Below are 14,860 nucleotides of genomic sequence, written 5' to 3'. Positions count from 1 at the left end.
TATACATACATATACGTGTATATGTATATATTTTAATATATAGCTAAGCTACTGTTCTTCAAAGAATTGTATTTTTGTGGGGGGACATGAATAACCCCATACAAATAAGTAGAATATATATTAAAACATAAGTATATAGTTACCTTCTAAGTCTTAATGGAGGGAGGGGGGGAAGAGACAAAGTCAGAGGGAGAGAGAGAGAGAGACAGAGAGAGAGAGACAGAGACAGAGAGAGACAGAGAGAGAGAAAGAGAGATGACCATGCTTATAGATAGAGATATCAGAGGCAGATAGCTATTACAATGCATAAAGTGCTCAGTTTGGGCTTAGGAAGACATGAATTCAAATCCCACCTCAAATACTGAATAGTTGTGTGACTCTTAGCAAATTACAACCTCTTTCAGTGTCAGTTCCACATCCAAAATAATAGCATAATAAAAGCACCTTTCATCTACATCCCAAAGAAATCATTAAAAAAAAAAAAAAACGGGAAAAGGACTCATGTACAAAAATACTTATAGCAGCTCTTTTTGTGGTGGCAAAGAATTGGAAATTGAGGGGATGTCCATCAACTAGGGAACGGTTGAAAAGGTTGTGGTATATGAATGTAATGGAATACTATTGTTCAATAAGAAATGATGAACAGATAGACTTCAGAAAAACCTGGAAAGATTTATATCAACTGATGCTGAGTGAAAAGAGCAGAACCAGAAGGACACTGTACACAGTAACAGCCACATTGTGCAATGACTAACTTTGATACTTACCTCTTCTCAGCAATGCAAGGACGTAAGACAACTCCAAAAGACTCACAATGGAAAATCCTATCGACATCCAGATATGTGGATGGAAGTATGCTCTCTTTTTCTTTTGTTGTTTTGTTTTGTTTCTTCTTTCTTGTGGTTCCTCCCATTAATTCTAATTCTTCTTGTCATCATGAGTAATGTGAAAATATGCTTAATATGAATGCATAAGTAGAGCGTATAGTGATTTGCACACTGTCTTCGGGAAGGGGGAAAAGGGGGGGGAGAGAAAATTTGAAACACAAAATCTTATGGAAGTGAATGTTGAAAACTAAAAATAAATAAATAAAAAATGATTGCACCTATCTTGTAGAGTTATTTTAAGGAGAAAAAGAGATAACACCTGCAAAGCATTTTGCCAACTTTAGAGTGCTATATAAATTCTGGCTATTATTATTACATAGATGCAAACTTCAATATCAGTTCCTATCAGTCGGAGCTGGGAACTTAGACCCTAATACGTTAATATCTCCTCTCTTAAACCTGACAGATGAAATGGCAAAGAAATAATAGCCTTTGGAGGAGAGTACTGGCAATTTTGTTATTACCTCATTAAATTATATGTATATATATATATATTTTTTTTTTAAATACACTCTAACAAAACTACACAGTTCCATACATGGTCTACTTTTTGTTTGTGTATGGAAATATTTGTGTTTATTGATGATTAAGTTTATAATTTTTAAAAATTTTTAAAAAGAAAAAAATGATTTTTTCTACCCATTGCATCAAAAAAACTCAATCAATACATTTATTGATCATCTCCTATAGGACTTTTTCAAACTTTTGCTGCATGGACCCTTTTGGCAGGCTGATGAAGCCTAGGGACTATGTCTCAGAATCATGTTTTTAAAAAATTGAAGAAAGTGCTAAACTTTAATCAGAGAATAGTGAACATAAAGGTGCAATTTTCTCCCCTCCAATTTTGTGGAGCCCCTAAAACTTATCCATGAATCCTTTAAGGTTTTCCACAGAATGTAGGTTTAAAACTCCTGGTCTACTGTGTTCAGGGAAATATGAAGGGTAATTATGTTACACACACACACACACACACACACACACACACACACACATGGTAGGAAAGCACCATGCTATATTGATAAATACAATAGTCTTGGAATCAAAATATCTGGGTTTGTGTCCCAGATATAAAAGTTACGAGGCTATTAACTCTATGATGTCGGGCAAGTCACTTTTAGTAGAATACAATCTCTTTGAGGATAGGGACTTTTGGCGCTTTTGCTTTGAATCACCAACATCTAGCACCCGGTCTTGAAGAGAATTACAGAGGAAATGCATTATGAATGTCTGTTGAATTGAACCATTTGAATGGAACTGGACCAGAATTAAATTGAAGTGAAGTGAGTTATCTGAATTTCAGTTTCTTCATATGCATAAACTGTATAAATATATAATAATAAAAATAATCATGCCATTTGTTCTATCCAATTCATAAGGACTCCTATGAAGAAAATGCTTTGTAAAGCTGAGATCATTATATTAATGAGTTATTTACATTGTTATTATTTTATCTGATAAGGTCCTAGGCTCATAGATCTAGGGCTGGAAGGGACTTCAGAGGCCATTTAGTCACCCTCTGGGAATGAGATGTTATGGTGATAAACAAGACCTAGGAGAAAGTCAGACAATGCAGCAGGTATTGACCAAGTGCCCTTTGGGAGGTCTGGCCTTTAGGGATTGTAGAGCTGATACAGGTGACCACAAGCTCCTTGAGGGCAGGGCTATTTTCATTTTTGTCTTTCTGTATGTTGTTGTTCAATTGTTTCAGCCATGTCCAACTCTTCATAACCCCCTTTGGGGGTTTTCTTGGCAAAGACACTGGAGTGGTTTACCATTTCCTTCTCCAGCTTATTTTACATAAGGAAACCGAGACAAACAGGATTAAGTGATTTGCGCAGGTTCACACACACAGCCAGTAAATGTCTAAGTCCCTATCTGAACTTAGGAAGATGAGTCTTCCTGACTCCAGGCCCAGCATTCTATCCAATGTACCACCTAGCTCCACCCGGTTCATCAAAGGTGCTTAATTTATGCTTGCTAACTGGAATGGGAAGTAGGTTGTATCTAGAGCCAGAAAGCAAGGGTGCTGATCTCAGTTCTGCCTCTAACTCTCCCTGGGACTTTCATTGGGCAAGTTGATTCACCCTATGATTCTTGTCTATAAAGTGAGGGGCCCTCCAGCTCTAAATCTATGGTCTTAGGAGCCAGAAGAGAAATCTTATCCACTCCTGCTTCTATAGCTCTTTAAAGTTTCCAAAGCACTTTCCTCACAATAGCTTTGTACGATAGGCAGTGTTATATACTATTAATTCCCTTTTACAGAGGAAGAAACTGAGGCTCAGAATTGTTAAGTGACCTTCCCACAGGCACACTGCTAATGAACAAACATTTGAGTTAGGGCTAATAAACTCATTTCGAACCCTGAGCATTCTGTAGCCAGGATTTGACCCAAACCCAGCACCACAAGGGAGGGAAAGCTCCTCAGGAGGCAGTATGAACAGGAGGGAAGGCATTGATTCCACATTCAAACCTCTTTTACTAGGGTTTCTTCTCTGTGCTTCTTTTACTGAAACAGAAAGAAATGTAATTCCTGACTTGCAGCTCAAGTGTTTTGTGCCATAACCTCCATAACCTCAACTTAGCCTTCAGACCTGGAGAGATTCTGGAAATGGATGTTTAAGCAATTATGGAAACCTGGTCGCCCTGGATGGTTACCTGCTTTTATTAAATCTCCATTTAGAAGACAGATGTCTCCACTCTGAGCTGTGGTATTTAAAGGGATAAAAGAAACTCAATGATCAAAGACACGCACATTGCTGATATTATTCCATTCTAATTGCTAGGCTTCCCATCCTTCCTGCCACCCACTCCCGTCCTTGGAGATTTAGGGGCATTTTCCATTTTTCTAACTCTGTCCATGATTTCCTAGACATTTCCTCCCAGGGCATATTTGCATTAGACAGAATGGGGATCATTTACTCTGCAACCCTGATGCTGTTCCAGAAGAATTGTTTTATATAGGAGAAGGTGAGAAACCCCCTCAGCCACTGTAACATTCCCATTTGTGGGCGCATGAGAATGTTTCTTTTGTCCTTCAAAAGCAGAAACTTCCCATTAGGGTCCTGCAGGTCAAGGCCATTGTTTGATGCTGCCCTTATGTTCCATACTGAGAGGACAAGCCGAGGCAAATCCTGGTGGGGAAGCATAGAGGAGTCAGGGACTCAGACCAAGACAAGATGTTACAGGCGAGAAGTTGGGGGTCAGCTGCTATGCAAACTCATTGACCAACAAAAAGGCCAGAAGTCCATTGAGATCTTGGGAATTCTTTCCTTTTTCATCATTCCCCCCATTCAGTCCAAGACCAGGAGCTGGGCCCTGCATGGCAGCATAGCTATTCCCCTTTGGGAGATATATAGGGCACATGTCCTATGGGGGGAGGTGGCGTTTGACAGTTTTCTTGTAATTCTTCCACATTTAATAAACCATGTGCCTAAAGAAAGTTGATTGCCTGTGCAATATAAATATAGAGAGCTAAGCTGAGCTAGAAAATTTCCCAGGGGCTCAGCAATCCATAGATTCTATATCTTTAAATATTTCAGAGCGACAGTTTATTTTTCGACCTTCTAGCACAAATTCAGAACCCAGTCAAAGAGGGATTCTCTTCTGCCAGCTTTGGTGGAGTTGGCTTTCCTCGTCTGCACATAGAATCTTTCACGCAAGTGGCAAAGAGACCTTAACGGTCCTAACAGGACCACTTGGCTGGTGGGAAGCAAATGAGGACAACATCTAGTGGTCAAATATAGTTTGGGGCTGATTTATGATCAAGAGATACCTGTCTTTCTATAGATTGAGAAGCCAGGACCAGAGTCAATGTAGGTTGTTATTATTACCAGTGTAGCATCTAACATGAAACCTGACAGACACACACACATGCACACATGCACACACACACACACCTGTCCCATATGTCACACACTTAAATACTAAACCTCTACTGTTATCACTGATTAATCCAATTCTGGTATTTTTCCAGTCCCGAGTAGAAAATTCAGCCTGAATCTTTTATTAGCATTAGAAGCCCCCTGGGGCATATACAGTGTGCTGATGGCTGTTGGCTGCTTTATTTGGGGCTTCAGAGAAGCATCAAAAGTCATTTAACTACTTTCTCCCAATCTATCAGAGAGAAGGTGTCCATGTGTTTCCCAGATGCCCCTAATTAGCTAGGGAGCATTTAACGACCCAATCTCACTCAATTGGAAGAAAAACTGGCTTTCTGCTCCTCTCAGGGAGGGGCTTCAGCCACCTTTCCCTGTAACCTGCATCCTTCCATCTTCCAGACCAGTTACAAGACAAGATGGGGAAAGATGTGGGCTATGCTACTGCTCTCCGGTCTGCACAAAATCCCATGGCAGTAGCTTTCCAATCAGGAAAAGGTTACTCTGGCAACCATCTCCGCTCACTCAACTACTTTTAGGCTCTCAGGTCTTTTTCACTCAGGGAGTTAATTTGAATCAAATGATAACCACCCCAACCTCTCTCAACATTGCTTCCTAGGCTCGTGGTATCAAACTCAAATAGAAATGGGGCCACTTAATGGTGTGTAAAGCCTCAGTGCTAACCTTATATTTGCTTAGAAAACCACATAAGAACATTATCTGTGTTTTTTAGCATTTTTATTTCTTTTGATAAACATTTCCCCCTTCCATTTTAATCTGGTCTGGGTTGCACTAGGGAATGTTTCTGGCCACAATGTGGTCAGTGAGAAGGATGTTTGAAACCTCTGATTTAAGAATTCATATCACACCGGAATGGATATTCTCTCCCTTCATGCAACACACATTGCAATCCCCTGATACTTTAGGACATGAGGGCCCCTTTTTGGTGGCATTGATAGACTGGTAAATAAGGGAGTAAATCAGTAAATCTATAGGCATCTCCCACATTTATTTCAGCATAGCATTTCACAAAGTTGCTGCCCATATCCGTGTAAACTGAACTTGGTAACTGGACTCAAGCTAAAACTAATGGAATGACCAGCCCCAAAGAGTAGTTGTTAATAGATCAGTGTCTGACTAGAAGGAGGTCCCCGGTGTTTCAGGGCACCCTTGGTTCTGTTCTGTTCAATATTTTAATATGTGACTTGTATAAAGACACAGATTTGGAGTGTTTATCAAAAGTGTCGATAGCATGAAGCTGGGGTGCCTTCATGAAGTTGCAAATCTTTACCGACCCCCAGCTTCCCAAGCAAACAAAGGCTCACCTTTTTAATACCAATATTCTACTGGTGATGAGAAAGGAACACATTAGCTCTGAAGAATTAAGAATGAATGTCACACAGAGGGCAATAGAGGCATCAGTAGTTAAGTCAACAAACATTTATTAAGCCCCTGCTTTATTCCAGGCTCTGTGCTAGACCCTGGGGATGCCAATAAAAGGGATCTAATGATTACTACTCTTGATTCAGGTGACCCCTGCTCATTGGAAGATCTGCTAGAGATTGCTACCCCTCTTAGAGGCAAAAGGAAGAAACAAACTGGATGTTCTATGCACATCGAATGCCTTGGCCACTAGCTTTCATTCTTAATGCCTGTGTGGCAGAGTTGATTTCTTTATTGGAAAATGCCTTCAATCTTGGTCTAGCAATAATTTTTAAAAGCCTCATAGTTATAGGACCTTTTAAAGCTCACTCAGTTCGTTGCCTATATTAGCTTGGTAGGAAACTAGGGTATCTTACTGACAGAGTATGGTATAACGGTGAGAGTGATGGACTTGGAGTCAGGAAGATCTGAGTTCAAATCCCACATCTGAATCTTACTACCTGTCTAAATTCTATGAACCTCAGTTTCCTCGTCTGTAAACTGAGGAGGTTGGACAAGATGGCTTTGAAGTCCCTCCTAACTCTAAATCTATGATCATAAGACCTGGATTCAAATCCTGCTTCTGACACCAACAAATTGTATGATGATAGACAAGTCACTTGACTTCTTGGTCTAGTTACTAACTACAAATGAAGGCAAACAATACTTTTAGTACCTGCCTCACAAGGCTCCTGGACTGTTCAAATGAGAGCATGTGTGTACGGCAAGTTGCCAACTTAAAAGCAATGTATCAATATCCATTTTTATTATTGGGTGAATGCTTATCAGATTTTAAAGATAAGGCAACTGAGGCCCAGGGTGGTTAAATGTCTTGCCCATGGTCATATGACTAAAAAGTGGAAGATTCAAGATTCCAGGGAAAAGATCACTGACTAGACCAGAGGACTTGGATTCAAATCCTGCCTCTGTCATCACACCTCCTTGAGACTCAATGTCCCTTTGAGGAGATTGGAATAGATGGTTCTTCCAGTTCTGGAGCTGGGATCCTAACAACCCCAAACTTCTATTTCCTAACCCAGTTCTATTTCCACTGTGACACATGGAAGATATCAGTATGTGACAGCCAGGATGCTTCTTTTTCATGGTCTGAGTTCACTCTCCTTTTCTGAAGGGCTTTAAAAATGCAACAGATTCTCACCTGTCTATTATGGTTTGTGTGTGGCCCAGCCTGAAGTCCTGGCATTGAGCTAGACAATATCTCACCTTCTCTTGGTGCCTGGTGATGCTATGATCAGTTTCCTCTTTCCCACAGTGGCATAGAATGTCTTTTTTTACCTTAAAGAAGAAAAAATCCCCACCCAAGGCAGAGCTGCTTCTAAGCCTCAGGCTGTAGGCATTCCAGTAGAGTAAATAAACCCAGTACTAAAGCTTCCCTTCCTCCTTAGTGGCAGGGATCTCATTAGTCAGCTACAGAGAGGCTGCTCCAAGGGGATGCTGGGTCTTGCCGTCCCTGGGGCAGGAGAGCTCCAGTGGGTGATACTGCCTTTCTCCCAGCATGACAGAGGCCAAGCTTGTTGGTGCTTGTTCACCTGGGAGCCTGACTCACCCTGCGTTTCATGGGAAGAGGGTAAAACTTCAACTATAGGACACGGAAAACCATGCTGACATTGGGTGTTGGACTTGTCCAGTGTCAGACTTCAGTGGGGAGACACATTTATGAAAATCTTGGGTGAGAGGCTCTTCTAATACAAAAAGCCAAGGTATGATGGGGGGTAGGGTGGAGATGTTCTCAACTTCTAGGTTCATTGTCCTAATCCAGGAAACCCAAGGTGTGGCAAAATTCAGTATACTTAGTCTAACTCCCTAGCAGCAAGCCCATAGTTCACAATATTATATAGAAGGATTCACTGAAAGAAGTAGAACAAATAGAAATCCTAAGATGAATGAGGACACATTAGTCACGAAGATGTTTGCAAATGCCTAGGGTCATTTACAGCTAGAGACATAATTAGGACAAGGCCACTGAAGCGTTGTCTCAGGGGAAGGACACAACCTTCCTCCCTCCATTTGGAATTGCTGTGGTCACTGGGCAGGAAGTGTGTCCCTTGTCCCTTCTGATTCAAGGTATGTCAACACCCAAGGAAAGGAAGCGTGCCTCCCAATCCCCCCAGCCCAAGACCATCACTGCTCCAAATGTCCTGATGTCAGGATGCCCTGCTTCCCAAGCCTGTCTTGCCTCACTTCCACAGAGGTATGATTAATAATAACAACAACAATAGCCAACACTTATATAATACCTACTATGTGCTAAGCTCTTTAGAAATATTATTTCATTTGACCTTCACAATGACTCTGGGAGAGAAATGCTGTTATTATCCCCATTTTACAGATGAAGAACCTGATGGAGGTTAAGTGACTTGGCCAGAGTCACACAGTCAGTAAGTGTCTGAGGCTAGTGTCTAAGTGTAAGGTCTTCTAGACTCCAGGTCTAGGGATCTATCCACTGTATCGCCTAGCTGCTCCACTTTAAGATTTTCAAAGGTGTGTGTGTGTGTGTGTGTGTGTGTGTGTGTGTGTGCACTAATTGGCTGGCACACACACATCCCTTTATGAGTCTAATATGTGTATATACCTATGTATGCATATGCAATCTCATTTGATCCTCACAAAATAACCTGCTTAACTTGGTAAGAGTTATTAAACAGATTTTACAGATGAGGTATCTAAGGTCTGCTACCTCAGGGAAGTCACTTAGACCTTCTAGACCTCAGTTTCTCCATTTTTTAAACAAGTGAGTCAGCCAGGTAACAAAGGTGGGATTTGTATTTACAGCCTCTAACTTCCAGATAGTTACTGGCTCTTCCTGTGATATACCCCCGCCCAGTAAAAGACACTGTCCCTGCTCAAGGCAAGATGGGGAAAATGTCTGTAATGAATGGATGAATAATTTCTTAAAAAGCATTTATTAAGTGCTTATTACCTCAGAAGCACTGTGCTAGGATACAAATGGAAAGATGAACCAGTTCCTGACCTCAGGGAGCTTTCATTCTAAGGGGGAAGACTGAACTTTGGGAAGGTTTCAGCTTCGAGTCAAATGGAAAGGCTCCATGGTCCTTAGTGGCAAGTGTCATTTCCACTGATTGAAACCCTATCAGTTTTTGTTGTTGCTGGGCTGTGTGCTGGGGCCCAAGACTGTGAAGTTAGAACATTCTTTTCTAGGTCTTCAGGAGCTGGGACTGAAACCCCCAGGCTTCAACCCCCACACACCAGGGCGGCCTGTCTGCCAGCACTGGGCTGGAAGCATCACTGTTCCCAAGGCTCTTGGATCAGGGTACTGGGCTGCCTTTATCAGGGTCTGAGGGGACACAGTGGCCAAAAGGAGAGGGGATGGTTTGACTTTCTTGGCATATACTCCCTCCTGTCTTCCTTTCAGGGTGTTCTGCTGCTTCTGGGGGGCTGGCCAACCCAGTGCAGGCTCTCGTGACCTCTCTTACCCAGATGGTTTTAGTAAGCTCCCGAGTGTTCTCTGCCAAACCTCTCTCCACTCCACTCTATCCTTCCCTTAGAGGTCAAAGTGATTTTCCTAAATTGTAGTTCTGACCATGACAATCCCCTCTTCCTTCCTCTTCTTTGCTTCCCAGATTTCCTTTGCTTGAATCCCACCTTCTGTAGGAGGTATTTCCTGGTCTCCTTCACCTTCCCAATTGTAGTTCATTCCCCCTAAAGTTACTGTCCAGTCATTCTAAATATCTTCCATGTACCAGTTAATTGCTTGGTTTTCCCTACTGGAGTGTAAGCTCCATGAGAGCAGGGGCTGCTTTTGCTTCCCCCACCCCCCCATCTCCAGTGACTACTTACTTAGCACAGTGCCTGGTACATAGCAAGAGCTTAATAAATGCTTTTTGAATGAGATTTTTGAACCTCAAAGTACTGCCTTCTAAGTGTGAGCTATTGTCATAATTAACATTAGCTGTTGGTTTTCTGGGAGCTTGGAAGAATTGCCCCCAAATCATCAAATTGGACAAATTTGAAAGACTCATCACACAAAACTTTGCAGAACCAAGAGTCCAACCTCAGGCCCAGGATCTGGCAGTATGTGTCTCACAGCTTTGGTTTCTTGCAGGGGACCAGGCAGTTATGGGTGATAGCCACCACCTGGAAACTGGAAGTTATCCTGCATGAAGCAGCCTAAGAAAAGTCTGCAGTCTTAGTGAACCTCTGCTGATGGTGCATGCTGGAACATCAGACAGATCTAGAGCTCTAGTCTCCAAGGGAATGGAAATGAAGAAAAGCTTGGAAATAAACGGTTCTCTAAATTGTATTTATCCCTCTTTTGCCATGCTATGGGTATGAAGGCTAAACATTTTTAGAGGATTAGTTTCTTAAATGATCATTTTCCATTTTAGAAAATTAATCCTTTATGATACATTATTATTAATTTATTATATATTTGTGTGATAGTAATGGAACATAAAGATCCCCCTGTATTGGCTTGGTTTTCAAATTGATTGGGTTAAAACCCAGAGCTTGTTAATCCCACCTGTGGGATGGACTTGTTGATGTGAAAAGAGAGTCCTGAACTGGGAGGAGCTGGTGATTTGGAGAGACAAGAGAGAGGCAGAAGAACTTTTGGGAAGCAGCACCTCGTGGAGGCAGAGAGAGACTGAGAGAATTGCTGAGGGCCACTTTGAATTGCCCTGGACTTTTGAGACCTGCCCCCTGAGCTGCCAAGGACTGAGGAGACATGGCTGTTTTGCTGGTACTTTGTCTGTCTGTTTTGATGTTGTTTTGCCAGATTTGTCCACTGGTGAAAGACAGTCCTGTTGTTGAAGAAGTCCTGGAACCTGGCTTTTGGTTAAGAAGCCCTGAGACTGTCCTGCAGACAAAGAGTGAATACTGTCCACTGGTGAAGGACAGTGCTGTTGTTGCAGGGGTCTGGAGACTGTCCTGCAGACAGAATGAATACTGTCCACTGGTGAAGGACAGTGCTGTTGTTGCAGGGGTCTGGGAACCTTTCTGTTGGTTCAGAAGCCCTGAAGAAGGATTTTCTTGTTGTATGTTTACAGAAATCCTGGGAGAGGGTTTTGCTAATGTTTTCAGGGATTCTAGGACTGTCCTACAGACAGAGGATGAATTAATGAAGGGACTGGCAATGTATCTTGTGGCCTTGCTAAGCCTTATCTCCTCAGGAACTAAGATTGCTGAGAACTTGCCTTGTGTCAAGATGAAGAAAAGACCTCCATTTGGGTATTAAGTGCTGTGCTTAAACTTGATATAACTCTGGGGTAGATTCAATTGTGATCCAGGGGTGGGGAACTTTTGACCTTTTTGTGTTCTGTGGTTGAATAAATGAATGTATTTTACTTATGTTTGGAAACTAATCTCCATTTGAGAAGAGGGACTTTGTGGTGGACTAAATGAAGGTACAGCCTAGGGGTGGAGTAGTATTTAGACCAGGGACTTTGTAATTGATTGAATGATTGGAAGGTCCTGGGGTGGGGTAGTCCTTGGAGATTATTTAGTCACACTTAGTAAATGCTGTGTTTGGAATGATGTCATGTTTTGATCTTCTCTGTTCTTGGTTTGTCACTGAATAAAATGGAGAGCACCTATGCTGGTATTCTTAACCTTAGGAAGTTGCCTTTCCTTGGCATTATATTACAATTTGTTAATTAATTTATTATATATTAATAGATGTGAGCAGAAACCATCAAATGAACATATAAAAGGGGGGGAGGAGACAAAATCTTCCCCCAAATTTCTTGACCTTTGGCCCTTGGTGTTTGAGTCACCAAACCACCAACAAAATAAGGTTGCTTTCATTCTTCTGTTCCTTTCTATACCTGCTCCACATCTCATCATGTTGGAGCAGTTAGGTGGTACAGTGCATAGAATACTGGCCCTGGACTCAGGAGGATCTGAGTTCAAATCCAGCCGAAAATACTTGACATTTACTAACTGTGTGACCTTGGGCAAGTCACTTAACCCCAATTGCCCTGCACCCACCCCAAAATCCTCCAAATCTCACTGTCTTTAACCCTCTTTTTCCATCTTCTTACTTGCTTTTTTTCTTATATAAATGAATCAACATTTATTAAGCAGCTACTACATTCTGTATTAAGCATGCCAAGAAAGAAGGGAAACAGTTCCCTCACTTAAAGGTTGGGGTTAATCCCAACACTAAAGTTCAATGGAGGAGAAAATATGTGCATATACTGGTAGATAAAAATAGATTTAGGACCTACTATGTGCCCAAGACTGCACTAGGTGTTGTGTATATGAGGAAAAAGAATGAAATAGTTGCTACCTTCAAGGAGCTTACATTCTATCAGAGGGAATTGTACGTGTGTGTGTGTGTGTGTGTGTGTGTGTGTGAGTATGCATATATATTTGAGACAATTAGATGGCACAGTGGATAGAGCACTGAAAATGGAGTCAGAAAGACTTGAGTTCAACTTCAGACACAGACTCTTATGGTCTGTGTGACCCTGGGCAAGTCACTTAACCTCTCCATGCCTCTGTTCTCTCATCTGTAAAATAGGGATAATAGGGGAACCTACCTCCCAAGATTGTTTTGAGGATCAAATGAGATAATATTGTAAAGTATTTTGAAAATATTAAAGCTCCATATAAGTATTAAATTTTATTATTATATAAGAATATAGTTGGCATAGATTTCAGTCTGCTTATTTCCCTCTGCATCACCTTTTATTCTTTATCTCTCCCTCCTCCTCTTCCTCCTTCCCCTCCTTCTTTTTCCTTCATCTAACCATGCTGCCTCTCTGGATTAACACAGGGGGTAGGGACTAGGGACAGAACCTTTGATTTCACTCAGGTACAGAGCTCTCAACTGAAGAAATCTTGCCTTCTCTTCACGAGTCACAATTATTTAGCAATTCTTGAATTCTTAGATACATGCTTTGTTCCCAACTTTGGACTACTTTAAATGAAACAGCTAGGAAAACGTTTGACAACTGGCTACCTTTTTTCCCTTTTAAAGATGTTTTTCCTTTCTTAAATGATTATTTAACACACTACCTCTGACATGTCTTTTCAGTTATTTGAAATACAGGCATGCCCTGATTAAAGCAAGGTTGATATGAGCTCCTTGGATGTGCCAAAAAGTAAATTAGGCCGTGCCTTTTAAAAAACATTTTCATTTAATTAAAAAAAAGTTTACCCCAGGATTCCTTTAACATCAAGCATTTGAAATGAGAGTTGATTGCATAAATTCAGTTAACAAAATACTATGGAAAGAACAGACTTAGAGGGAAAGGACCTTGGTTTGAACCCCAATGCTGTAATTTCTACAGGTATTACCTTATACAAACCATATGACCTTCCTAGGACTTAATTTCCCCCTCTATAAAAAGAAGATGTTGAACTGGATTATCTCTAATCAGCTCGAGATCTATAATGAATGAATGAATCAATGAATGATAGAAGAAAGAAAGAATGAGTGAAGAAAGAATGAATGAATGAAAGAATGAAGAAAGAATGAATGAATGAATGAGTGAAGAATGAATGACTCAATAAATGAGTGAAGAAAAATGAATGAATGAAGAATGAATCAATGAATGAAGAAAGAAAGAATGAATGAGTGAAGAAAGAATGAATGAATCAATGAACAAGTGAAGAATGAACCAACAAATTAGTGAAAAAAGAAAGAGTGAATCAATGAACAAGCATAGAAAGAGTGAATAAATCAATGAAAAACTGTTGTGCTAAGCCATGGTCCTATGATCATATGGATTTTCCATGTGAAATCTAGTTGAAGGCAATGGGAATATTTAGCCTGGAGAAGAGAGAGTGTAGAGGATACACCAAAGCTGCCTTCAGATTCACAAAGAATTGTCATATGGAAGAGAAATTAGAGTCATTTTGTGTGACTCTAGACCAGGGGTGTCAAACAGGTGCTGCAAATGCGTGAGACCCATAACACTTCCAAGTGTGTTAGGACCAGATTAAATGTAATCGAGAAATACTTTAATAAAATAAAAATACAATAGAACATAGATAATGTGAATATATGATTTTCTAAGTCAATATATGTCATGGGGACCCTTATTAGAATTTTCTCTTCAAGTTTGGATAAACTAGGCTCTGGACCGCCCTCACCTTTTTTTGTCTCATGAATACCTTAGAAAGTCAGTCCTGTGAAGTCCGTAGACCTCTTCTCAGAATCATGTTTTCAAATGCATAAAAGAAAATATGGAGGATTACAAAAGAATTCAAATATATTATAATTATCAAAATATTTAAAAGACACGATCAAGTTCACAGATCTCAGGTTAAGAAGGAAGACTAGATAGTAGAGTTACTGGGGCGATTATTTCAGTTATAATAAAGAATTTCCTAAAACTATATCAAACTGATTACTGTCTCAGGGAGGAAAGAAGTGAGAGAGGGAGAGAGAATTCGGAGTTCAAAAATTTTTTAAAGTTAATGCTAAAAAATTGTCTTTACATGTAACTGGGGAAAAATAAAATATTTCCTTTTTTTTTTTTTTTTGAGGGGGGAAGGCAAGGCAATCAGGGTTAAGTGATTTGCCCAAGGTTACACAGTTAGTAAGTGTGTCAAGTGACTGAGGTCAAATTTGAACTCAGGTCCTCCTGACTCCAGGGCAAGTGCTCTTTTCACTGCACCACCTAGCTGCCCCAAAATAAAATATTTCAAGAAAGAAAGAAAGGAAGAAAGGAGGAAAGGAAGAAAGAG

General features: G+C 40.6%; 1 long non-coding RNA gene across 1 annotated transcript; it reads left to right on the top strand.

Moving 5' to 3' along the window:
• The first annotated feature begins 7,616 nt into the window (after positions 1–7,616).
• LOC138156734 (uncharacterized) lies at positions 7,617–11,756 on the top strand. The gene is made up of 2 exons (XR_011167213.1): positions 7,617–7,905; positions 10,269–11,756. It is a non-coding gene; the product is annotated as an uncharacterized lncRNA (long non-coding RNA).
• The last annotated feature ends 3,104 nt before the right edge of the window (positions 11,757–14,860 follow it).

Source organism: Petaurus breviceps, unplaced genomic scaffold (assembly GCF_028583685.1).
Source record: "Petaurus breviceps papuanus isolate PSGF00001 unplaced genomic scaffold, PetGlider_PUasm1.0 156, whole genome shotgun sequence".
Taxonomy (NCBI): Eukaryota; Metazoa; Chordata; class Mammalia; order Diprotodontia; family Petauridae; genus Petaurus; species Petaurus breviceps.
Note: the sequence above shows the minus strand (reverse complement) of the source record. Positions and strands in the feature narration are given on the sequence as shown.